Genomic DNA, 26,276 nt, shown 5'->3' with positions numbered 1-26,276 from the left:
TTGGAATGCATATTCAGCTGATTCCCGGTCCAGAATAAAGTTCTGCATGTTATTGCAGAAATGTGGGGGAGGAACTTGATCCAAGAGCAGAAGAGCAGGCTGCTTTCACTCCTCCAGACCTCAAATGTACTGCATGCTGCTGCACAGGTGAATAGACATCCATGCAACTTGGGAAATGGTTACCATGGCACCTGTTTTCATTTTGATTTTGAAGCACAGATAATTAAACCCGAGCAGGTAGGGTGGAAGGTCTCCTGCCATGTCTGCAGAGCAGAAGACACTTATGTGAGGTATGGGGTCTATTTTGTCTAAGAGAGCATATTGTCAAAATGAAAGAGGGCTTCGTCAGAAGGCCACACGTTTTTTCCACCTCAAGTGTAGAAGGTATCAGTCTCCATGATAAATGGACTTGAAACACACTTATTACCATGACAGTCAAATAGATTTTTGGCTTTATCGCCTAATTAATGTTAACCAAAATACACATTGCTGTGGGTAAAATAAATAGATTTTCCTTTTGACCAGTGGAGCGCCGAACCATTATCGGTTACCTTGGAAACAGGAGCATGCGAAATGCAAGAGGATGAACGCTGATGAAGTGTAGAGATTATCAGAGGTTTCTGAGGTGAACATTCACAGCGGCGATTTCAGCAAACTAGATATGGTGTTAGGAACAAGGGAACACTGTTTAACCTCAGGGAGTTTGTTCATTAAAAAAATGATAGGGTTCACACAGTTCAAGTGACAAGATGAAACACTTGGTGGAAAACAACAAAACAAGGTGAGAATAGCTCATAATGTTCCACAACTCTTCCAGGGCAGCAGAGACCTCAGTTCGTCACAATGTTAATGACCAGCTGAATACAATGACATTTTATATACACACCGTAGAGCTGGTTTCAACCCATTGCACACACTGTCTATTTACCATGATGTGACATGCTAGGCATACTAAGACATACTGAATGTCTTAAACTCACAACCCTCAAGGGACAATTTCTGTTTTTTTTCAATCCCTTCTCCACCTGCTGTGAATCCTTTATGACCAATCCGAACCTATCTACTACCTGCTTAATTCAATGTAACTACTGAGAACAAGGTCTACAATTGAGGATTGAATCTTGAAAAGTGTATTTTCAGTGTAAGAGCATGATCATCCACTGCTCTTCTCCCAACAGGCCATTAAGCTGATGTTGACCTTGCCCTGGACATGAGAAAATGTGTCCACAATATTTTATAAAGGATGCCTTTCGAGCAAATCTCTGGATTTTATTTTCAATAAAAACATACTAGTAATATTACCTCGTTATTTCCTCTTGTGGTATCTGTTTTTTATATCTTCCTCCTGGTTGCACAGATGATGTCACTTCCACAACTGTCTCTTGATTCGATTTCAGAATTGTCATTGTGATACACAGCAGAACAGCACACAGTGCACACAGTGAAATGTGTCCTCTGCATTTAACTAAGTGTGCGGTGGGCAGCCATGACAGGCGACCAGGGGGCAGTGTGTGGGGATGGTGCTTTGCTCAGTGGCACCTCAGTGGCACTCTGGTGGATTGGGATTCGAACCGCCAACCTTCTGATTACGGGGGCCGCTTCCTTAACCGCCAGGCCACCACTGCCCCGGCAAAGGCCACCATTGACAAAGCGATCTTTGGATGCACTTACAATGAAGTCAAAAATAAAGCAGAATATGTGTTCAGAAACATAGAACTAATCAAATTTAAATTCAAATTTTATTTGTCACATACACAGTCATAAATGACTGTCATACATATAAGCAGTGAAATGCTTGTGCAACTGCTATTGACCTCAATATTACAAATATTGCAAGTAATTAAATCATAGCGTCTCCCATGTCTGGAATGGATATAGAGTAGTGTTTATGAAATATTTTCATGTTAAATGAACACTGCATACTGTTACATTTAAGAGCCATGTGGAGTCCTCAGGAAACAAGACCATATGGGCAATGCCACAGGTGCTGTTGGTATGATTATTCAAGAAGTACAATATGCCTCCTTCACTTTCCTTGCTTTAGGATTGAGTTTGGAGTAAGCAATAATGGCTTCTAGAACTGATTTTTTATCACAGTGGGTAAATGAGGGTTTGCTTTTGCTCTTCATTAAAATGTAGGCAATATGGGCAACCTGTTTGGCAGCTGTGGGCCAACAATATAGTGTTGGTTTTAAAGAAACATCTCTATAAAGTGTCCACACCCAGATTTTAATTTAAGCACTTGTTGTTAAAAGGCCTTTGCTTGAAAATAAAATGTTATGTCTGTACTACATATTGAAGCAGAGTTACAGCTGAATAGTGTATATAGTATATTCATGCACATATACAGATGCTCTGGTGTTTATTTGTTTGACAGGGACAAGAATTACAAATGTAGCACATTATTATGTAGATTATTATGTGGCAGTGAATCCAATTATCCAAGAATTGTCCAAAATGTGATAAAGCTGTCTGCACTTAACCCTTGGTGAGTCTATATTGTGTCATTTGTGAGAGAAGAATCAGCACTAAGCTTACTGCTACTGACCAGGCTTGTCAGACAGTTTGAACGGATTATATGTAATTGAAGTTCTATGACTGCCACCATGGTATAAGCCACTACCCAGTGGCTAATACTCAGCTCTGCATCCTGTTCAATGAGCCATACTGACAGAATCATTCCATACAGACAGAATTGTTTGCCATGACTTGTGCTCCCTGATTACTGTGATTTTTAGTATAAATTAGGGGGTTTGAAATGAAATGTATAATCAATGCATTGCAATGCAGACGTGGACAATTCTGCATTGATGCAGTGCAGAACATAATTGACTATATCAAAATGATGTTGCTCAGTAATTTTCTAGTGGCGGCATAAATATTCTCATTAAAAAGTAGTGCTGGTAGTGACTGTGGCGGCCTGATCTGAATTCAGTGCCATTCCGGGTAGCAGTGACATAGTGCTCAGTGCAGTGCGTGACCAATAGAATTAACGTGGACTGGTTATCTTTCTGCCACTTTGAAACACTGGTGGAGGGCTGCAGTGATGGTTGACTTTTTCAACTTTCTCCCATCTGCGACTGCATCTCTTGAACTCAGCCTCAGTGATTGTTGCGTTCTTCTTTATCGCTCTCACCAAGGCTCTTCTCCCCTGATAGCTCAGTAAATGCAGCAGAATTTATTTGGAACCATGGCCAGATCTGTGCCTTGCCACAACTCTGTCTCTGAGCTCTTCAGGCAGTTCCTTTGACCTCATGGTTCTCATTTGCTCTGGCATGCATTGTGAGCTGTAAGGTCTTATATAGACAGGTGTGTGGCTTTCCTAATAAGTTCCAATCAGTATAATCAAACACAGTTGGACACAAATGAATGTGTAGAACCATCTCAAGCATGACCAGAAGAAATGAAAAGCACCTGAGTTAAATATATGAGTGTCACAGCAAAGGGTCTGAATACTTAGAACCTTGTGATATTTATTTTTTTGTTAACAATTCTGTGTTTTTCTGTCAATATGGGGTACTGTGTCCACATTAAATAGGTAAAACATTTAAATGATTTTATCAAATGGCTACAATGTAACAAAGAGTGAAAAATTAAGGGGGTCTTAATACTTTCTGTACCCACTGCATTCATTAAATCCCCTGTTTGTGAGTTGAGCATTTGCATCTGCTCCCTGCCACATGTCCCTGACAGTATGTATGGATGAACATTTGTGACTTTTCCAGTGTTGACTGCTTAAATAATGGAGGGTTGGGGAGATTTTTAAAAAATGTTCCTAGGTGCCTTGGCCAGTGGACAAAACTATCTCCCTCCCTCCTTGCCCTCCATAATGCTCATCCCTTATTGCTGCCAAATAACATTACTGCAGTATCCAGTCATTGTTGGCCAGCATCCAGTGTGATTCAGGTGGCCTCACCAGTTACGAACCCCAATCACCATAATGAAATAAATCATGGCTTTATAATTTACTAAACTCAGCTTTACCTTGCCTCAAAAGAGCTACTCAAGCAAGTCTGACTCAGAAAAGCTTCTAATTAGTAAATTCCAGAAGAAAATAAATAAATGTGTAATGAAACATTTGATTCCATCTAAAGAGAAAAGACAATTCTGTCTTTGCTGGTAATTGATGAGTTTCCCATAAATAGAACTAGCACATTACATTTACATTGTCTTTAATGCTTTAAACATTTTCAAGTGTTTCTTATTAACTCTTAAGTCAGAAAATTGTAAAATATTCTCTTTCATTTATGGCCTGATCAATGTGAGAAGGAACTTTTTTTATCAGATTGTTCATCTTTAGAAAACAAAGTTTTTAGTCAAGGGGAATACATATTTTTGATAAAAAGTTAATTTTCAATGTCAAAGTGAACATTTGTAGCACAAATACATAAAACATCAAGGTCAAAAGTATTTAGCGACACTTTAACTGCTCAGCACCTACCGCTGTGTTGTTACTTCCTCCAACCCTACAGCATTTTGAAGAATCATGAGAGGCACTCACTCAGTGGTGGCTGATTTATTACTTAATGATCCATGTAGAAACTTGCCCAGATGGGGTAGCTGCAAATGGCCGACTGAGGCACTGTGCACAACAGGGGAGTTGTGGGGACAAACACAAATGTTTAGACAAAGATGAACTCATAAACAGAGAAAACTGTCATTGGGACATACACATTTCTTTTGTAGGTTATTATACGCATTCTCTGTAAATAGGCAAATGTGTAGAATATCTCTAGATCTATTTCTGTTTGTTCATATCCACAGAGAATTTCCCCCTACTTTTCTCTGGGCTGAAGACTTCTTTTTATTTTTATTGAATAAGAGACAGTTCTGCTTTAATACGAGGTTCTATATGACACACCCAGAAGCACAAGGTATGGGTCCACTTTATTACTAGTGTGAAGGTGTAGCCATGGGGGGGAAAACCCTCTGCCACAATGAAGGGTTATTACCATCCCTGAGATGTGACTGTATGAAATGGCATAGGTACACACATACACACAAGCAACCACAAACAGCATTATTTTATGGTAGAGGCACACATTTTTATTCCTTGTTCTTTTTCTTAAGGCTCATCAGCATCGGCAGAAGCTCTCTGGTATATGTCACCCAGTGTCCCTTCCACTGCAGATGGGGCCACTCAGTCTCAGGACAGGGGATTATTATGCGCTCCACTGGTGGAATATCCAGCAGCCAGAGAGCCACATGGGAGGGGTGGGTAGGAGGTGAGGTGGAGGGCTATGGTAATGACAGGCCACGCCGCAGCAGAGATGCTGCTCATATAACACAGCCTGTTGTTTACCCAGCATCCTCCAATGCAGCAAGCACCTGTCCAAGCTCTTTCCTCTTACACATTGGTAATTGGCTTGTGCACACACATTTTTCTCTGCCTGCAACAGAGGTGGAGAGAGGGGAGTAATTGGCCAGGGTTCAACTGGAACAGGCTTTGCCTGCATGCCTTCAAGAGACCACCCCAGGTTTCCTGCTTACTCCACAGAGTAAAAGTCTCTCTCTCTCTCTTTCTCTCTCACTCACACACACACACACAAACACACACACACACACACACAATGACAAAGCTCTCAGTGTTTCCAAGCCACATGACATCTCTTTATTTATGAGGACAATTTGGGGATGGGTTTTCACCTTGCTTAACTGTCCCTGTTGCCAAGTGATTTTTTTTTTTTACAGAAGAAACACATTTTATAAAACCAGCAAATACGGGGAACTGCAGAACAACAGAATTTAGTTTACTTCAATAGAATGCAACAAAACAGAATAATTACAGTGCTTTAGCTTGTCAAATGATATAAAACCTTCCACTGATTCATCTTCATTCTAAGGACAGAAGGACACTGTTCAGCTGTAACTCTGCTTCAATATATAGTACAGATTAGTACAATATTTATTTTCAATTTAGCACTAGTTGTTTTTAATCAACTTTTATGCGGTGTAAATGTTCAAACTATGTTCAGCCCATAAAACATTTTTAAACACAGTTGGCCATTCTGAATTGTAGAATAATAAAAGAGAAAATAAAGCCAAAATCACAGTATCCAAAACTGTAAAAACTCCTTATTTAAAACTGTTTTTCGTTCTTTAAAATATATCAGTTAATATATCAGTTGTCTTTCCTGACAAATGAGAACACTGCTGATATATGAAATTGTCACTGGCTGAGTTCGGGGACACATTCGCAGGCATGCTTGGAGCAGGTAGAGTAGTCGTCGTACTGGGAGAGGAGGACCGGAGGTGCTTGGCCGGTGATAGCGCGGCCGGAGGTGAGCTGGAATGGGAGCATGGCCGTGGACGCGCCGCAGCGCGGCGGGGAGGGAACTCTGGCTCTGTGGGGAGTAACGGGGAAAAAGACGAAGGACGGAGGCTTGACAGGAGGGCGTCTGGGATGGCAGGAAGGTGGGGTAACATGGGAGATCGTCTTAGCAAAAGGGGGCAGGCAAACTCGAGGTCAATGGAGGGCGAAGGTCGTGGTCACAATGGGGAATCCGTTTAGCGATCGTCATCACAAGAGGGGCAGGCAAAGTTGTAGGTCGGGGACAGGCAAAGGTCATGGTCATGGATATCTAATCTATCTAATCGAGCGTGGGGAAATAGGGCTGGCGTCTCTGGAAATAAATTCATCAAAGAGCGGGCAGTGTCTCCTCAGTGTCATCTAGCTTTTATACTTGGCGCTGCCCGCTCTCACTTCCGTTTCCGGTTGCCGTCTCCCCGGCTGGTCTGGCACTCTCTGGTGGGCTGGAGGGTTATTGGCCGTGACAGAAATTAAAGAAAACGCCCTGCCCCACAGAATACTACAGTATTCACAGCACTTTTTCCTCAATAGTGGCCAATCAAAGTGCACGGACATTAGCTGAAATTACATCAACACTTCCTGTTTGCCATTTTTCAAGAGAATTTTTTTATTTAACCCACTGGTTCTTCAGCATCTTGCATGATGGAAGAGTTATGCTAATTTTCACATCCAATCATCGAGCAATTGGAATGCTTCACATGATGGTCTGCAGAGTTACTTTTTAGGGGTGGGGTGGGAAATTCTCGGGCCAAACAAAGAAAGGGGAGATAACCTTTCCCCTTATGACGACATAGGGGGAGACATTCCAGATCTGACCATCTGAGCTGTTGCTCTCTGAACAGTGAAGCACAAAGGCTCATACATATCACCATTTCAAGCCAATGCAGGACCAAAGGCAGGCTAGGGGAACTATTATTAATATGAAATAATCTCACAAAGTGAATTTTTCATAATAGGGGATCCTTAATAAAAGGCACATGGAAGCCTGCCTAGTATTTGGTAAAAGGACCCTCAGATCATGAGAAACAAAATTCTTTGGTCTTTGGTGTGAAGGCCAGGCATCACGTTTGAAGGAAACCAGACACAGCCTTTCACCGGGCCAATACCATCCCTACAGTGAAGCATGGTGGTGGCAGTTGGCTTTGCACTGATGCTTCCCATCTAACCTGATGGAGCGTGAGAGTTGCTGCAAAGAGGAATGGGACAAACTGGCCGAGGATAGGCGCTGCAAACTTGAGGCCTTTATTGCTTCAAAAGGTGAATTGACAAAGTATTGAGCGTAGGTTGTGAATAATTATGTACATGTGATTTCTCGGATTTTATTGTTAATACATTTGCCATTAAAGTAATTTTTTGTCACATTGTCATTATTGGGTGTTATGTGTAGAATTCTACGGAAAAAAATGCATTTAATCTATTTTGGAACAAGGGTGTAACATAGCCTTATATTGGACAAACTGATGCACTATGAATACTCTCAGATGCACTGTATAGGCTATTACTACCACTACCACAAAAGAAAGCAGAACTGTTTGAGAGCGATGCAATTATCCAAAACAACATTCATGGCCAAAAACCCCAACCGGAGTCCGAGTCTTGCTTCCACATGAAGGACGAGATGAGCCGGCTGCAGAGCAGACACTTATGAACCGGGCCGAGGTAAAAGGGATCGTTTGTCCCCACGCTCCCCAATACCAGTTTGTTACACGTTCATGCTGCAAGCTGTAAAACTTTAAGCTACAGACACTGAACATTGAAAAACGTATGCAAATTATCTGTATAACATTCTCTAACAGAATTCAAGTTGTTGTTTGTGATTTTGTTATAACATTAAAACAAAAGATGACTTGCTTTGAGTGATGCGTGTAGTATTACTGTTATCATCACAAGTAACAAGCTGTAACACGTCAGAGCACTCGTCAATGGTGTTTGAAAGATGGAAAGTAGAAAGCGCAAGGATAGTGCCGAGCAGGCTAGAATTAAAAAAAGGAAAGCTCTGGAAACAGACAGAGCTAAATGTGCAAAAAATGTGCAACTATTCAGGTATAAAGTTAGCAAACTCTATGTTGTTGGTAGGTGTTTGACCCGGAAGGTCAAAGGGTTTTTGACCACTTACACAATTGGAATACGTGGGCTTATTGGAAGACGAGGAGCCTTTTGCTTGGATACCAAAATCAGCCATGGAGTAAGAAGAAGCTGCACAACGCCCAACGAAAAGGTTTTTGTAGCGTTATAATTTTTTGATGGTCATTTCAATTGTGCATACAAACCTGGGTATGAAAAACAAGCTCAAGTTAAAGCCAGTGAACTGACTGTAAACTGTGAACTTTGCGTGACTGACGTCACTTTCAGCTGTCGTTTAAATTGACTGTTTATCATGGAGATGCGTGACACGTACGCAAGTGGACAGACTGTAATGAGAAACTCTGGTATTAACTGTGTGGTTAGCTCTGTTCAACACCAGCAGTCTAAACGTGCTGAAGTTACTTTGCAAACGGACAGAAAGCTTAAGTTGGACAAAGGCAGCGTTATTAAAAAATCTATGCAAGGATTAAGGAATGATAAATCACAGTTACAAATTGCACTGAAGAATCTGATAGAAACATGTGATGATGGAAGTCTTTTCATGAGTCTTTGTTAAGTTTATTGCCTGTAGATGAAAGGGCTAAGGGCTGTAGATGAGGTTATTTCTGAAACAAAGAATCTTTTTTCCATGTGTTCTGAAAAGAAAAATGTTGATGTGTTTATGGTTTTACCTGAAATGTTGGATGTTGATCAAAATGTAAATGGTCATGAATCAAACATGGTGTTTAAATCTTTGAATGTGGATGATGTAAATCAAAATGAAAGTGTGTCTAATATTGGTAACAAATGGTCACATAAAAGTGCTAGCAGTAGTAGATCCAGTACATCTTTGGCTAGAATCAAGGCTGAGGCTGAGAGAGCTTCACTTGTTGCTAAGGCTACAGCTTTAAAAGAAAAACACGTTCTGGAGGAACAGGAACAGCAGTTAAGAAGAAGAAGGTAGCAGTTTGAAGTTGCAGCGAAGTTGGCTGTGCTACAGGCTTTTGAGCAAAAAGGTTGTTCTGCAGTGTCCTGTGATGGTATGAATTCCTATGTGGAAAAGGAAAAATGGTTACATCAAAGTAAAGGAATTCCAACCTGGATCAAAGTTAACACAGTATGTTTCTGCCAAAGAATCTGTACCATCTAAGAAACCATTATCATGGTAAGGACTAATGATAGAGCCCACATCAGTGATTTGGTACAGCTTATTGAACGCCATGTTCAAATCCTCTCTTTGGCAACATGCACGTCTGGGAGTTTCTGTGTCAAGGACTACATCAGGCTCTAAAACACAGCCTAGGAGTTATGTAAGGGCTAACATTGTGGCTACTATGGAAACCTCTAAAGATGTGTAAAGTGAAGTGTTTGTCACATGTGATACACAGCAGCACAGCACACGGTGCACACAGTGAAATTTGTCCTCTGCATTTATCCCATCACCCTGAATGAGCAGTGGGCAGCGATGACAGGCGCCCGGGGAGCAGTGTGTGGGGACGGTGCTTTGCTCAGTGGCACCTCAGTGGCACCTTGGCGGATCGGGATTCGAACCAGCAACCTTCTGTTTACGCGGCCTCTTCCTTAACCGTTAGGCCACCACTGCCCCATAATGGCAGCGGTGGGATGCAAAGAAGGTGCAAAGAAGGAACTGTTGGATAAGGAGAATGTGGTGAAAGAGAAGTGTCTTTATTGAAAGCGTTGCCGCTTTCTGGAGGAGTGAAAGCAATTTGAAGTAAAGAAGCACAAAGAGAAGGTTCTTTTCCTGAGACAAAGTTGAATTTGTTTTGCATGTCTACGTATTGGGCACATGAGCAAAGAATGTGAAAAGCATGTAAAACACGTAAAACATGTTAAAAACATGTAAAACATGTAAAGAATGTAAAGGTGTAAAGAAGGAACTGTTGGATAAGGAGAATGTGGTGAAAGAGAAGTGTCTTTGTTGAAAGCGTTGCCGCTTTCTGGAGGAGTAAAAGCAATTTGAAGTAAAGAAGCACAAAGAGAAGGTTCTTTTCCTGAGACAAAGTGGAATTTGTTTTGCATGTCTACGCATTGGGCACATGAGCAAAGATTGTGAAAAGCGTGTAAAACATGTAAAAGTTGTGAACAGTCTCATCCTACTGTGCTACATATTAAAAGACAACCGGAACAGTTAAGAGCCTCAACTGATCAGCAGCAGTCATCTTTACAAACGTGTGGAAATACAGGGGATGGTAAGGACAAATGTGGCTTATCTGGCCTTTCTGTCAAGGTGAAGTCTGCAAAGGGAGACAGTGTCATTACAACTTAAGCCTTTCTGGATCCTGGGAATTCAGCTACGTTCTGTTCCAAACATCTGATGCAGAAGCTGAAAATAGAAGGCAAAAGAACTAGTTTCCTGTTGCGAACAATGGGGAAAGAAAGGTTTGTTCCAGCATATTTGCTATCCAGGTATCTGGTCTGGACAGTAATAACTTCTATGCCTTACCTGAAGTATTTACACAGAAAGAAATTTGATTCCCGGTCAGGGAAGGTTTGTAAGATTTTGGGCCTGTGGTGGCCTAGCGATTAAGGAAGCGGCCCCGTATTCAGAAGGTTGCCATTGCGGTGCCACTGAGCAAAGCACCATCCCCACACACTGCTCCCCGGGCTGCCCACTGCTCACTCAGGGTGATGGGTTAAATGCAGAGGACAAATTTCACCGTGTGCACCGTGTGCTGTGCTGCTGTATATCACATGTGACAATCACTTCACTTTGACTTTGGACCACTTTGATGATGCCAGTGAAATTGGCTATAGATCTGTGACATACTTGAGGATGAAGAATCGGCAAGGGCACATCCATGTAGCCTTTCTGCTTGGCTAAAAGGCTTAAAGGCTTCACACGTTTGTAGCTAACAGAATATCAACCATCCAAGGGGCCTCAAACCTTTGGCAATGGAGGTATGTTTGGTCGAAGGACAATCCAGCAGATGACATTTCGAGAGGACTGAAGATGGCAAACTTTTTACAAACCTCTTGGGGGTGTAGAGGTCCCACGTTTCTTTGGAAGCCGAAGGAGGACTGGCCCAATGCTGTACTGGATTATTCCTTAAGGGTTGATGACCAAGATGTGAGAAGAGAGGTCTCTACAAATGCTCTAGAAGTTTGCGTCTTAGTCAAGCCAACTGACCAACTCATTGAGTACTTCTCTGACTTGTTCCGGAAGAGATGGATACGAGGATATTTGCCTTTACACCAAGAGAGGCAAAGGTGGAATGAGAAGAGGAGTTTGAAGGCTGGGGACATGGTTGTTATCACGGACGCCTCAGCTCCTCGAGGTTCGTGGCCACTAGCTAGGGTACTGATAAACAGGACCTGTGACCAAGCTTTGTTTAGTGTGTGAGGAATAATTCTTGAATGTATTGTTTGGTTTATCACATGGTGTTTTGCAACATTTTTCTTTTGTAGTTTGTTTTTCATTTCGAGACAGAATCAGAATGTCCTTCGACCGTACGGCATTTGGCAGACGCCCTTTTCCAGAGCGACTTACAATGTGCATTCAAGTTACCATCGATGAAGAGATCAATTCCGGTTCACTAGGACCCCAACTATGAATACAATCTTTTTATTCACTCTGTTGTAGATTCTGTACACAAGATCGACGATAAGAAAAGTTAGAAGTTAATCTAAATATTCTTTAAGAGGAAGGTCTTGAGCTGTTGTTTGAAGGTGCTCAGTGACTGAGCTGTTCTGACCTCGAGGGGAAGTTCATTCCACCACCGAGGGGCCAAGACGGAGAAAAGTCTAGATGAATGTTTTTTCTTTTACCTTTAGCGATGGAGAGACCAGGCAAGCAGTACTGGAGGCTCGGAGTATACGAGGTGCAGTGCAAGGGCTGTGAGGTAGGATGGTGCTACTCCATGTTTGGCTTTGTAGGCCAGCATCAGTATTTTCAGGGTGAATCTTAGGCATGTTTGCAGAGGTTTAGTTGCAGTTGATGTGAAGGTCTAGTGGGGTTCTGGGGTTCGTTTTATACACACCTGAGACCTAATTGATCCATTATTAGTCACAGATGAAGCTCATATGACAAGACGCAACACTTATGTATTTGCAAATTGACTGGGCTTTACCAAGCTTTGAATAGTAGAATACATTTTGACACTTTCGTTTTGCACTGAAACATTATTAAAAAAGTGTCTTGCTCAGTGACACAATGGTCTTCTGGTTCATAGGCGGGTGTGTTACCCATTAGGCTACTACCACCCATGACAGCAGGATGGTTATAAAGGACTTGTGGAGCAGCCCATCAAGGCTGCGACATTTTATGTGGACAGTGCAACTTATGAGTTAAGTTGTTTCAGCTCTGTTTGCAAACATTGTTTTCAAAATGTCCTGCCTCTGCTCTTCACTCCCCAGTCAGCTCGTGGACATGACATAACCCTTACTTGCACTGAATTGGAAATATTTCAGAAAAATACACTTAATTACAAGTCTTTACAAAACAGTTAAAGATTTAACATATACGGTTATATTTTACATGATTTTAATAATAACAGGTCGTGGTCTAAAGTGGGACGCTCTGAGGCACGAAATTCCAGGGCTGAAAATTAGTCCCACTCCGGCCCTGCCATGCACCATGACATAAAGTTTTGCTGAGGGGATTTCTAGAAGTGTGCATAAAGAACATAGTTTGGGCTGTGCTGGTTTCACAGTAGTTGCTAGAGCATCAGTTAAAAAGTGCTGATCTGACTGTCATAAAATATTTTCAAGGCTGGCCTATTTCCAATATTTCTCTCCATTTTTTTAAGAGAATTCCATTTTAGAGAAAGTAATAGCTTCATAACATCTAGATTGGATTATTGAAATGCTCTGGTCCTCTGGTTCTGTTTTGAGTAAGCTGCCCCTAGTTCAAAATTCATGTCTTTCATGAATGAAAAAATTTGACCATCATTTATTGTTATTTTTACCTCACTGGCTTCCAGTTATATTCTGTGATAATATAGCTCTGCATGGTCTTGGCCCAGAACATAAAATATTTAGTCTATCACAACTGACCCTGATCCCTTCCCTCACTGTGCATGTAAAGTCACAACTGAATACAGAGTATTTTTTTATAAACATGCAAAATTAAGGAACAGCCTATTTCTGTAACTTGTTTTTACAAGTATAAACCACAAGAGTGTAAAGATTGTGAAGGATCACAATGTCCTTTCGTTTATTCCATTACAGATAAAGACTCAAATATATAAATAGGACATGTACATGTTTAAATAAGTAGTGAATGGTCTACAAAATCTGACATGTGACATGACAAAGGCCAATTACAGTTTTTCTCAGTCGCTTTGGTGCGTTTCTCAGATCAGAATTAAAATTCTCATAACTATTAGTTTAACCTCCACAACATTTAGTCATTTGTGCACATCATCATAGCAATTTCTCCTTTCTCTGAACAAACTGCAAATGATTTTGGACATGTATCAGTTGCTTTCATACATTTCTCTGCTGTTTTTTGACATTTCCATTTGCTTATGTCATGTCAGACAAAAATTAATTATACTTATGGATGCTGAATAGTCATTCTCAATAAAACTAATAGTCTTACTTTCATTGCTTGAGTCATTACACACAAAATTGTTGAACTAGTTATCAAATGTCAAATATTAGTCATCTGCCAAGCAAATTCTATACCTTTCTTTATCATTTTTTCCTGGAAATGTCTCCTAAATTGAACAATCGATCTCAGGTGAATTTCAGCTGTCACTCATGAGGAGGTGTGCGAAATTTTAGTTGTAACCAATGACAAACAACTTGTTCACTGTCAATCATGGATGAATCCTGTGAATCCTCAATTGGCAAGCATATATGAACTGAGCAGGAGCTAGTGTGTACCATTTTTACACTTCTGTGACACAAAATGGAAGGTCAGCATCGTGGAAGAGGGGTGAGGATGCGGGGAGGAAGGGGAAGGGGAAGAGGCAGATATAGGCAAATTCCTAATGAAATTAGGGCTACAATTGTGGACCATGTTGTCAATCACAGCCTCATGGAGGAGGCTGGTAGAAGGGTGCAACCCAATATTGGAAGAACTACTGTCAGTTCAATCATTCAAACATTCCGTAGGGAAAACAGGTATGCATACAGTAATTCACTGTACTGTACTGTACCATCTCATACATCTCATGTTACTGTACTGTATTTGTAATTTTACTGTAATTTTACTCTGCACCACATAGGATTGAAAGACAACCTTGCGAAGGTGGAAGAGGGCCCCTTTTTACCCAACAGCAAGAGGAAGCCATTTGTGCAATGGTTATTGCAAACAATGCAATAAAGTTGAGACAAATACAAAGCGCTGTCATAGAGAATAACACGGTATTTGGCAATATTGAATCTGTTTCAATTTCAACAATTGACAGAGTTCTCAAAAAAAAATTAAATCTGCATGAAGCAATTGTATAAAGTGCCATCTGAACGAAACAGTGAAAGGGTGAAGGAGATCTGTCACCAGTATGTTCAGGTAAAGCAGGTCTTCTATGTTCAGCACTGTAAACTGCTTTGTAGTTTCATGCAGTACACCAGCAATTCTACAAAACATACTCTACAATGTGTTTTACCAAATGCATGCATTACTGTTTGTTACTGTACACAGGACAATTGTGAAATTGCATTTCTGTCTCTCTCTAAAGCGTGTACTGGAGCTGGAAGCCAGGGAACCACTGCACACATTCATATATGTTGATGAGGCAGGTTTCAATCTGGCCAAAGGCAGAAGGCGTGGAAGAAATTGCATTGGACAGAGAGCAACCACTGATGTCCCTGGTTATATTACCATGTGTGCAGCCATCGCAGACAACGATATCCTCACCCATATCCCCCTTCTTGGTCCATACAATACCCAACATCTCCTGACATTTTTAGACACTCTTTACAGGGACCTAGTCCCTGAGAATGAGAGGGGTGGAGGCCAACTCAGCAAGTATGTTGTTGTCTGGGATAATGTCCGTTTTCACCACTCCCATCTGGAGAATGCTGGTTGAATATCTCCCTCCATATTCCCCATTCCTTAATCCAATAGAGGATTTTCTCTGCCTGGAGGTGGAAAGTTTATGACCGGCATCCACATGAGCAAATGGCCCTGCTAGCAGCCATGGATGCAGCATATGACAACATCACAGCAGAGTCCTGCAGAGGATGGATTCGCCACTCCAGGAGATACTTTCCTCGCTGCATTGCGAGGGATAACATTCGTTGTGATGTAGATGAAAATATGTGGCCAGACAGACACGAACGTCTGGATGTGCCCGAATTATTTACTGTACCTGTATGTTACAGTACTGTACAATACTGTATGTACAGTATATTGTTCATATGACGCGCTCAAAAGTTTGGTCATAATTAGGTGTTTAGTTTCTTGTATTTTATCCCATATCCAGGAACACACTCAGGGAAGAATTCGGTCTTACCACCAGGGGGAGCTATCACTGGAAGGGGGAATTGGCGTTAACTCTCGCGGTATTTTCTTTAGATAAAGAAATGCCTGCACGAGCGAACGACACTAACGATTCCTGCCTGTGCTTTCTCTGTTATATACAGGTTAGTATAGTGCACCACTATTTCTAAATAAACCCACTAGGTATAATAGAGAAATTACTCATAAGATCTGTTGGAAAACGTGACAGGTATCACATGGTTCGGAGTAAAAGTGTAAGACACGTGTAATTCAGTGAAATGGTGGCCGCGCCATGCGCGCTTCTTTGTTCATGTTACTACTGCCAGGTAGATTGAGTGTATTATTTATGTGTACATATGTTAAGACCACTGATGTGCTGTGGGATGGGAAAATACTGGAAAGATTCTGTTCAAGGTGTTTTTGAAAGTAATTATTGCATTTATGTTAAGTAATACTGGTTTGTACTATTATGAAAATGGTTGTTCAATGGGCTGAAAGCACAAGTATGTGGGTTGATGCTGTAAAAGTGATAGCAGATATTGAACGAATGTAATGTTCGAATATGTATTTCTGTTGAGATTAACATGTGAGAAGACTGAAAACTTAATGTAATTCAGGAAGTGAGTGTATGTAAATTGTTTGTAAAGTTGAGTGTAAAATCTATTTTTCTTTAGATAAAGAAATGCCTGCACGAGCGAACGACACTAACGATTCCTGCCTGTGCTTTCTCTGTTATATACAGAAACCGCAGACACAAATACACTTTTTTAAATCTGTCATAGTCCCGGGGCACTGGGATCTGTAACATTCACATTTGTGCACAGCTCTACCAAAAGGAGATTTTATGTTTACATGTATTCTACAGTAAACAAGTGACTGTAGCATATTTTTCTTTTGCACAATGCTGTAGAATTACAAACACTTCTATACAGTAAAAATGTAAAACGTACGTATTCAGTGTCTCAGTTACTCCCAAAACTCCCATAACATTTACAGTAACTTTACTGCACATTTCAAATGGCTGTACAAGTAGGGCATAGTGCTGTCTTGAGCATTTTCAGATGTCGCCAAATATTTTTGCAATGGAAAACACTGAAATTATAAACTGTCATAGTGAAAACATGACAAAGACATTTGACTATATTGTTCATAAAGATGGTGTCAAGACTTTTCATTTTGATGGCACTGATAGTTTGATGAATGGATTATCAATTTTGAGCATGTGACGTGCTTTTGCAGGCTATCCACTAGGTTTTGCAGTTTGCACTAATTGTTTTGAGAAATGCACTAACTGCTGTGCAAATGTTAATAGTGTTCTAAGAAACGCACCAAAGCGACTGAGAAAAACTGTAATGGAATACACAAAAAAGCTTACTGAATTGAGGAAGGTGACTAAAACTGTTCAATCCTGATTTATTGCATATTGCATATATATTGCATATATATATGCCTTCTGATTTTTAAAAGAAAAAGGCAATTGTACATAAATAAGCCCCACTTGTCTATTAGGTGTCCCCGTTGAAATATGAAATATTAACGGAGCAAGATGTCACAGGGAAGATTCTTTTTAACTTTTAATTAAGTAAATGCTGGTAATATCTACATACAGTTTTGTTCAAATAGCAGACAGACACCACTAACTTGATCAATCACTGTTTTTTTGTAGAAATTATATTTCTACATGGCAAATAATTTACTAGCAGGTGTAGTACAATACAAATCCAACAGAACCAACAGTCATTACATGCAAGCTGCTGATTCTGTGTAATTGAATCACTAATTGAAAGGGGTGTGGAAAACATATAAAGAACTGAAACACATGGAAAGACAAAATGTCTGGTGGATTTACGTATGAGCAGCATAAGGAAATAAGATCTTCAGATGAAACCGTGACAGTTACCAGCTGGGGGTACTAACATCGGCCTTATCAAGAGGGTCTTACGCAGTGACAGGGACAGTCCCCCTGAAGACACTGAGGGTTAAGTGTCTTGCTCTGGGATACAATGGTATCAGTGTGGTCTCAACCTGTGACTCTGTGGTCTTTTGTTTCATAGATCTCGGGGCCACTACCACCAATTTCTTGCTGTGTCTTGACTGGGGTGCTGTTTTTTTTTTATTGAGATCTTTATGTATTGTAGACCAGCTATTATGTAGCTATAGCTTTTTAGTCTTCATTATAAAATTTACTGCATTTACGAAAAAAAAAAAATAATAATTGAAGAAATTCAGAGACAGTCCATATTACACCAAGGCCCCTTATCACAGTGACACAATTTACATGACTGTGTCTGAGGGCATTGATGGCCAAGCGGGTAAGGAAGCAGACCCATAATCAGAAAGTTGCTGGTTCAAATCCCAAACCAGGTGCCACTGAGCAAAGTATGATCCCTACACACTGCTCCCCAGGCACCTTTCATGGCTACCCACTGCTTGTTGTGTACACCATGACCTGTGCTGCAGTGTTTCACAAAGACAATCACTTTACATTCTACACTAAAATCTTTAAGAGGTTTCTATGTCAGTACTGTAGTGGGTTTTGTATTCCTGGTATGGACACAAGAAAGCATTAAGAAAGCATTTATCAGTTAGTCTATTCAAATTTAGAGCGACTGTCATGAACATTATTATTATTACTTCTATTACTACTTAACATTAATGCCAACTAGTTGTAAGAATAGCGGAATGTTTTTTTTCCTCCATTCGTAGCGCCCCCTGGATCTTAGCATTTGCCTCAATTGGCTATGCCACAGGCCAGCCCTGGCTGTAGCTATGTGTTTGAATGCTGTGTACCTGAACACTCCATATGTGATCCTGTCTGTACAACAGTGGATACTGTCACAAACCCTGTTCTTTTTTACTCAAGCAACAGCTGCAACCATTAAGATGCACTGATGCTCTGACCACAGAGCAATCGCACTTCTCCTAAGTGGACAGGACAACAGTGTTTTCATGCTGAAGCAACATGAGTAGACATCTTTAAATAAAGAGAGGACATCAGGTCAGCATGTCTCATTTGTTTGCTCCAGCTGAGACTCTCATATGTTCCTCCAGGGAGCTGTTCAGAAAGGTCCAATTTAGAAGCCAAAAACCTGACAAGGGAAGAACAAGAGACTTTGGGTCATAGTTACACATTAGCTGCAACAGCAAAAACCATATCTGAAGTAATTAATCCAAAAACATACAGTGACAGTAGTGAAATTTAATCATAGTTTGGGCTATAAGAGGTTTAACAATCACTTAATTCTTAATGGTACATGATGCATGATTTGCCCCATTATGATTTATTTTAATAGTAACTTTAAAGCTTAAAGGCCTAACAACATACAGATGACACAGGTTCAGCAGTTTATTAACAGGGTGAAACAGGAGAAAAAGCCGTCCAAGTCCAAATGAACAAATCCAAAAGGTTCAATAGGGAAATCCAAAAAATGCAAAATAGTAATCAATCACTAATCTTCTCTCTTAATTCACCCCAAAACCACAAGGAGGCGTGTTCTTTACAGAACGTGGCCATTCTGGTAGTCTGATAGTCATGCCTTAGCTCACCTGGACAAGGCTGGGTGAAACCTGTTGAGTGGTGTGTTTTTTCATTGCTTGCCCATTTTCCCTACGTTTTCCCAATATGGCTCCAGTAACTTTCCCCCGAGTTCACACCATGGCGAGTGACCGCGCCTGGCAACTTCAAACCTGATTCACCCAGTTCACCCATTTCTGCTTCTGTGACTTCAAACAGGTCAGTTGTACAACAAATACATTTTGATATTGCGTGCCTGACGTTAGTTGTTAGTTGAAATGAAAAGTCAATTCGATGGCCTAACTGCTCTCCCTCCTCTGAACCATGTGGGTGTGTCCTGTGTCCCACTTGTTCCTCTTCCTGTGTCCCTCCTGCCACACCTGGTGGTGTGGTCCCAAAGAGTGATTGTGGATACCTTGGCAGGACATCCTGGACCCGAACTGCACCAGCATATCAAGCCAAGGAATAGGCCCAGAACCACACTACGACAAGACTGATAGGACAGATCATTAAAGGTCTCATATTATGAAAATTTCACTTTGTGAGAATATTTAACATTTAATACTTGTTCCCCTGCGACCAGTGGAGTTCTCTGGGTGGACAAATCATGAGAAAGGTGAGGTAACCTTTCCCCTCATGATGACATCAGGGGACACATTCCAGATCCGACTGTCTAAGCTGCTGCTTTCTGGCAGCTTCTAGCCATGTTCTATCAATGTTATAAATGGGTAGAAGAGAATCAAATCCGGCGGTGTGTGGCGATTGCCAGAACTCAAAACACTTAACACGACAGAACAGTTGTCAGGGTTCATGAACAAGGTCAAGTTCACAAAAATGCCGCCGCTGCAGAGGGGCGGAATCATGGGCCCTTTATTTCCTGTCTTGATGGGGCACAGGTGATTTCTCCACCTGACGCCAATCCTGACAAAGGGACACATTCCAGATCCGACTGTCTGAGCTGCTGCACTCTGGCAGCTTCTAGCCATGTTCTAGCAATGTTATAAATGGTGATATGTATAAAGAGTGCTTTGGCCATTGTGCTTCACTGTTCAGAGAGCTGCAGCTCAGACGGTTGGGTCTGGAATGTCTCCCTCGTTGTCGTCATAAGGGGAAAGGGCAAAGCTTTCTCATGCTTTGTTTGTCCAGAAAATTTCCCACTCCTCCTCTAAAAAAAGTAACTCCACCGACTGTCATGGCTTCCAAACGAGTGAAGAATTCCAATTTCTTGGTGATTGGATGTGAAAATGACCACAAATGTGCTTTTTTTTTCACATGAGATACTGTACAACATGCAAATTATTTTTAATCAATTGCTTCCTGAGGGATGTAGTCCTCCTGACCATCAAGATCACAAAAGTCCTTAATCACCTTTTGCAGAAGCTTCTGACTATGATTGTGTAGAGATGGTAAGACCTAGATGAACTAAGAAGCCATGTAAGGATGGGACCCTGCGGCTTGCACACTGGCAGGTATTACTAACAATGTGTCTCATTAAATGTGAAAAATAAATTGAAAATATGATTTAATTTAATTATATTGTAATGTAGCAAATGATCAAGAGAATTTCTATTGCTATTCATTTTAGCAGCATTTCACACAATCCAAAAATTAAACTATTTTTTTCTACTTGTTCATATAGTCCTCCACACTGAATTACCAGATTGGATTTTTAGTTTGGGTTCTCAAATATACCAAAAATAAAAACGTCACTGAATGGGGTGAGATTTGAATAATTATTATATGATTGTTTTTTTGTTTACAATATTTGAAATTATTTTAAACATTCTCAAAGTTTTGCATTATAAAAAGTTTTACAGGGTCACAGTGCTGAGAAAATAAAATGCAAACTGGGTCCTTGAATAAACTATAAACTTTGCTAAATAATCAGCATTCTGACAGAATAAATGCTACGAAAGAAGCAGCACATGATTATTTTCAGTTTGAAATGTGACTGCACAGCAAGCAGTAATGTTCCAAAGCTCCAGTTGCTTTTGTGCCCTGCTATTATATATCGAAGTCAAAAAGAGAAACCTATTAATAGTCTTCACCCAGTGCAACATTGACTCTGTTTAAATTGTTTAGTCTGAGAGTTGGTTTTACAGGACAAAAAGAGTCAATGATGGTTTGTATGTGTCATGATCCAGTCCCGAAGGGCTTACTCTGGATCCGGAACAGAGTTTCATGTTCGTCCTGTGTAATGTTTCCTGATCGTGTTCACCTGTGTAAGATTGTATAAATCTGCCCTGTTCGTGGCTGTTCACCATCGGTCATTGTTACTTGTTACTTCCCTGTCAGAATCATTGTCTGCATTGTCTTCTCTGTCCTGTTCATCACGTATTAAACCTCTGTTTCGTGACATCGTGTGTATGCGTCCTTCTCCCTCGTCATATCCTGTCATCGTTCCAGATCACCTGCCTCGCCATGTCAAACCATCTTGACAGGATGATGGGAGAATACACTTTCTTGTATTTGATTAGCTTATTAAAATAATTATGGCATGTTTAGAAATAAAACAGATGAGCAATTATTCTCCAGCATTTTCCAGCATATTAAATCTTGCTTTCACAGCTCAAATTCAAACGCTAAGGATGTATGAATACCAGATAACGGATAATATTGGTTTCAAACTAATTTTGAATAATACAGGCATAAGTGTAAAAGACTATTTATAGTAAGATGCATGCATTTCCAGAGCACTCGCCTATAATTCCCGTTACGGTTATTGCTGTTTTATCAAGTAAGCTCCCCCTGGTGAAATGTATTGAGCCTTTAAATGCAAGCACGCCGGGAAACAAAAGCTCTTCATGCAAATCACATCTCTACAGAGACGGTCTAAGCAATACTCATGTAATGGACTGCAAATGTTATTTTAGGTTAGACATCATATTTGACATGGGTTGCTAATCTGTACATCTGGAACATCAACACCTGATGGTGACACCTCACTGATCAAGATTTGACTGATGTTTTTCTTAAAATCTTATAGTCCAATAAAGAGATGGACAAGAATAGATGTGTGTTAATTGCCTTTTGGTAATTTTGGTGAGTTTACTATGAGTACCAAGATGGTAAAATGTGATGCACTGGATGCTTCCCATCTTTACAACATGATGTACAAGAAGGGACTACCATCAATAAGTAGTAGTCAATTACACTGAATCTCTGCACTACTTCACCTTCTAAACAGAGTTTTAACATTTTAAGTTGTTTTAATGTTAAGATGCCAGGCAACTAACAACTAACGTCCGGCACGCAATATCAAAATGTATCTATTATTTGCCTTACATTTTGCTTACGCAAACGTAAAATTATAAAAAGAAAATAATGTTTGCACTATTACAAATAACATGACTGTCAAAAGACTGTGATGCTCTTAGGTTCCTTTGGCTTTTCACCAAAAGTTAGCAGCCAATCCCACTGAATCATTTAAAAGCAACACCTACTATCACACCTACTATCTATAAATGTTCAACCACAAATTATTGAAGATATTCAGCCACTGCACAAAAAAAATCACAATTCAATTACAAATATCACTGAAGTAGTCATCAAAATATTCAAATATGCTTTTTAAAAATTTCCATAGCCGGCTGAATTCCTTTGGATTGTGAATTATTCATTTGCTGACTTATTTTTGGCTGGAGATAATTAACTACATGAAGACATACTGCTTTATTTGTAGCCGAAGCACATTGAACAAAGAACACATACATCAATAAATATGTCAATAAACAAAGTATTTTTTTTTATAGATTATCTTTTTAAACTTCTTGAGAATGAAACTAAAATAACAAGCAATTTGAAGTGCCTTACAGAATTTAGTAAACTCAGCAGAGGGATATTTATTGAAACATTGTTCTCTGTCAATAATTATCTGATCTGAAGTAGCTCAATGAGGAAAAAGTGGCCAATAGGTGTCACTGTGGAGAAGGGAGTCAGATCTTTTTGAAGCCTAAATTAAGCAAGTAAAGTCCTTTCACAAAATCATAACCCCTGAATGAATTACATAACATAAATATAACTATTTGGACCACACAATGGCACAGCAGGTTCTCTGTGTGTGGAGTTTACATATCTCCCTGTGTTTGCCTATTGGTGATTCTGAATTGCCCATTGGTGTGAAGGAACGTCTGAGTGGCGTGCATTCATTGGACTGCACAATTTTTTAGATTACACAGAACATAATATTTAGTGTCTAGTAGAAGAACTTCCTTGCATATCAGATTTTTTTTTTTATCTGGCATGAGGTTCAGTGGGTGTGAATGCTTGTCTGCAGGCTTTAACTATGCATGATTTGAAAAATGTGGTAACTGTAGTAGCATACTGAACACAAAACTAATAGAAATTGCAGGCTCCATGACAGGCTGAGCACTGCCAGATAACCTTAAAATGATATTTTAGGACTCGGTTGATATTATGCAAAGGGCCTGGATAAGGCGTCAGCAGGTCCTGGCAGCCTGGAGGGCAGAGAACAACACACAGGCCTCCAGAGGCCAAATGCTCCTAATTATGCTGGCATTCCCATCTCACTAACCTAACACAATAAGGGCACTGCTTCTGTCTGAGAGGTGACATCTGCTGTTGCCTGGCATCTCTGCAGGGGGGTGACAAGGGCACACCCGCAAAGAAAAGGAATTAAGAGAGGGAGCGTGGTTATGCGCCATGGTCTCTGGCTCATGAATACACAGTCAGGTCATTACACACGTCCACAATGGTGTGTATACAGTCGCTATGAAGACGTACACTTAGCCACAACCTGTCTGCCACATAATGTTGTCCTCTGGGAGATGCCATAATGACGCAGCATAATGTGAAGCGTGAGTCACTGCTGCAGTGGCGACATGTGTTCCTTAGTGGCCATTCAAACTGCAGAGATGAAAGAGGGAAGGGATGCTTAGGATGAGGGACGAGGACACACATGGGTACAACAGGACAGCTAGTGGTACAGGCAGGATAATTACAAAAAGAAACCGATCAAGGAGACTAAAATGAAAAAAAAAAAGCTACAGTATGCACATTCAAGATTTTGAAATATTTTTACTCTTCTCAATTATTCAAGCCTAATTCGACGTTCACATACTCAGAAGATAAATGTGTTTTTGATGGGGGAATTTCTGCAGGGGTTCCATAATCCACTTTCATAAAGTCATTCAAATTAATTTACACATTTAGCTTTTCTTCTTCCACACATGCTGTGTACATCCCATTAAAAATAGAACTACATGATATTTTTGGAATATTAATCAGATTTTGAGCTGTGGCGAGAAGCAGGAATTGTATAAAGGGGAAGTGGTGGCCTAGTGGGTAAGAAAACGGACCTGTAATCGGAAGGTTGCTGGTTCATTTCCTGAGTTGCCAAGATTCCACTGAGGTCCCTTTGAGCAACACTGCTCCCTGGGCACCTTTCACGGCTGCCTTCTGCTCACCAAGGGTGATGGGTTAAAAGCAGAGGATGTGTGTGTGCACCGTGTGCTGTGCTGTGTTTCACAATGACAATGACTTCACTTCACATGTGCTTTCACATGGTACCATAGTTTTAAATGATTTGGAGTTATAGGAGTTAGGGAAAATCAAATTAACGTGAAAAGGAGAGACTGGATGAATCTTATGAGCTTGGGAAATACAGACAGTAATCTTCATGAGCGCCCCTCAGGAAATCAAATAAGAGCTTGGTTTTGCTGCATACGATTACGGCATTGTGTTTCGGTATAAAAGCACCCCTTGCTTTTTGCTGGCATGAAAAACTGTTTGCTTTCATCTTTATGATGATGTGAGCAGGCAAACTGAATTACTCAATGGAAATTGAATTGAGAATACAAAAGCTTATTTTACTACAGTAAGGTTGATGTCACTTGATGTACAAAAAAATGTGTGTGAATGTTTCAGTATAGCAGAAAACTGTAAAGAAGCCAGATTTCTGGGTAAATGTCAGAAAACAGTAAGGGGCCTGAGTCTGATGTCAGTTTCCTAGCAGTTTTTCAGTAGTTCAACATCTGGTTCACTTGGGAAAAGCCTGTGTGTCACGCTGGCGAGCTGACGGGGGAAGGAAGCGCAGAGGCGGGACATGCTGGGAAAGGGGTTTTATTAGAAGTAAACAATAAATACAAATAAACGACGGTGCGGTGGCCAAAAACGGGAATAAAGGGGATCAACTTAAACTAGTCCGCAGGCGTGTGGCGATTGCCAGGCGCTCCCGAAGGGGCGGAAATCCCCGGCTTTTAACCGCTGGTGATGAGTCCAGGTGCAGAAAAAAAAAGTATTTTAACCACTTTTGCATTCTGCTATATATTTTGGAATTTATGCATATTACTACCGTATTTCTACTGTACTGTAGAGTTACATTTCACATTGTCACTCACGGTTGTTTGATAAAAAGAGAAAGACTTACTTTTTCACTTTTAATAGCAAAACCTTGAGGGTCTTCTCAAAAGTGCTATTTAACACAAGCCTAACAGTCCATTTCCTCAAAGGTCCACATTACCCAGGGTCTGAGGTATATGTTGATACTACTTTAATTATTGCAGAAAATTACAGTGCAGTATACAAACATTTCAGTACAATGTGTGACATAAACGCAGGACAATGACAGATCCATTAAATTTTAGGATATTATTCCTGAAACATTAGAATCAAAAGTGATAAAATTTGAATTCTTTTTTTTTTTTTTTCCTCATTATTGACTGAGATCTGAAAAACTAAAGAAGGTTAAAAATGACTGGTCATTTACAATGATTAAGGCATGAAGGAATACAATTTGTCCAAGTTTTCTCAGTATTTACAAAAGGACATTTCAGTCAGATTACATTTCAAGAAGACAAAGACAAAGTGTCCAAAAGAAAAGTGCTGGGAGATCCTTATTACAATTTCCCATCACAGACTGCCTAAGATCTTGATCTATCTCTGGCACACTTACCTCTGAGACTTTGATCCTTGATCTTTCAGCTGAGTTTAAAGTAAAAAAAAAAAAGACACAAATGAAA

The 26,276-nt window shown here is 40.3% G+C and overlaps 1 long non-coding RNA gene across 1 annotated transcript; it reads left to right on the top strand.

Moving 5' to 3' along the window:
* The first annotated feature begins 15,760 nt into the window (after window positions 1-15,760).
* LOC114768411 (uncharacterized) lies at window positions 15,761-21,529 on the top strand. Its single transcript, XR_003743050.1, has 3 exons — window positions 15,761-15,925; window positions 19,415-19,515; window positions 19,697-21,529. It is a non-coding gene; the product is annotated as an uncharacterized LOC114768411 (long non-coding RNA).
* Window positions 21,530-26,276: the final 4,747 nt, after the last annotated feature.

This window comes from Denticeps clupeoides, chromosome 18 (assembly GCF_900700375.1).
Source record: "Denticeps clupeoides chromosome 18, fDenClu1.1, whole genome shotgun sequence".
NCBI classification, from domain to species: Eukaryota; Metazoa; Chordata; class Actinopteri; order Clupeiformes; family Denticipitidae; genus Denticeps; species Denticeps clupeoides.
The sequence above is the reverse complement of the archived record's forward strand: the minus strand, read 5'-3'. Positions and strand labels throughout refer to the sequence as shown.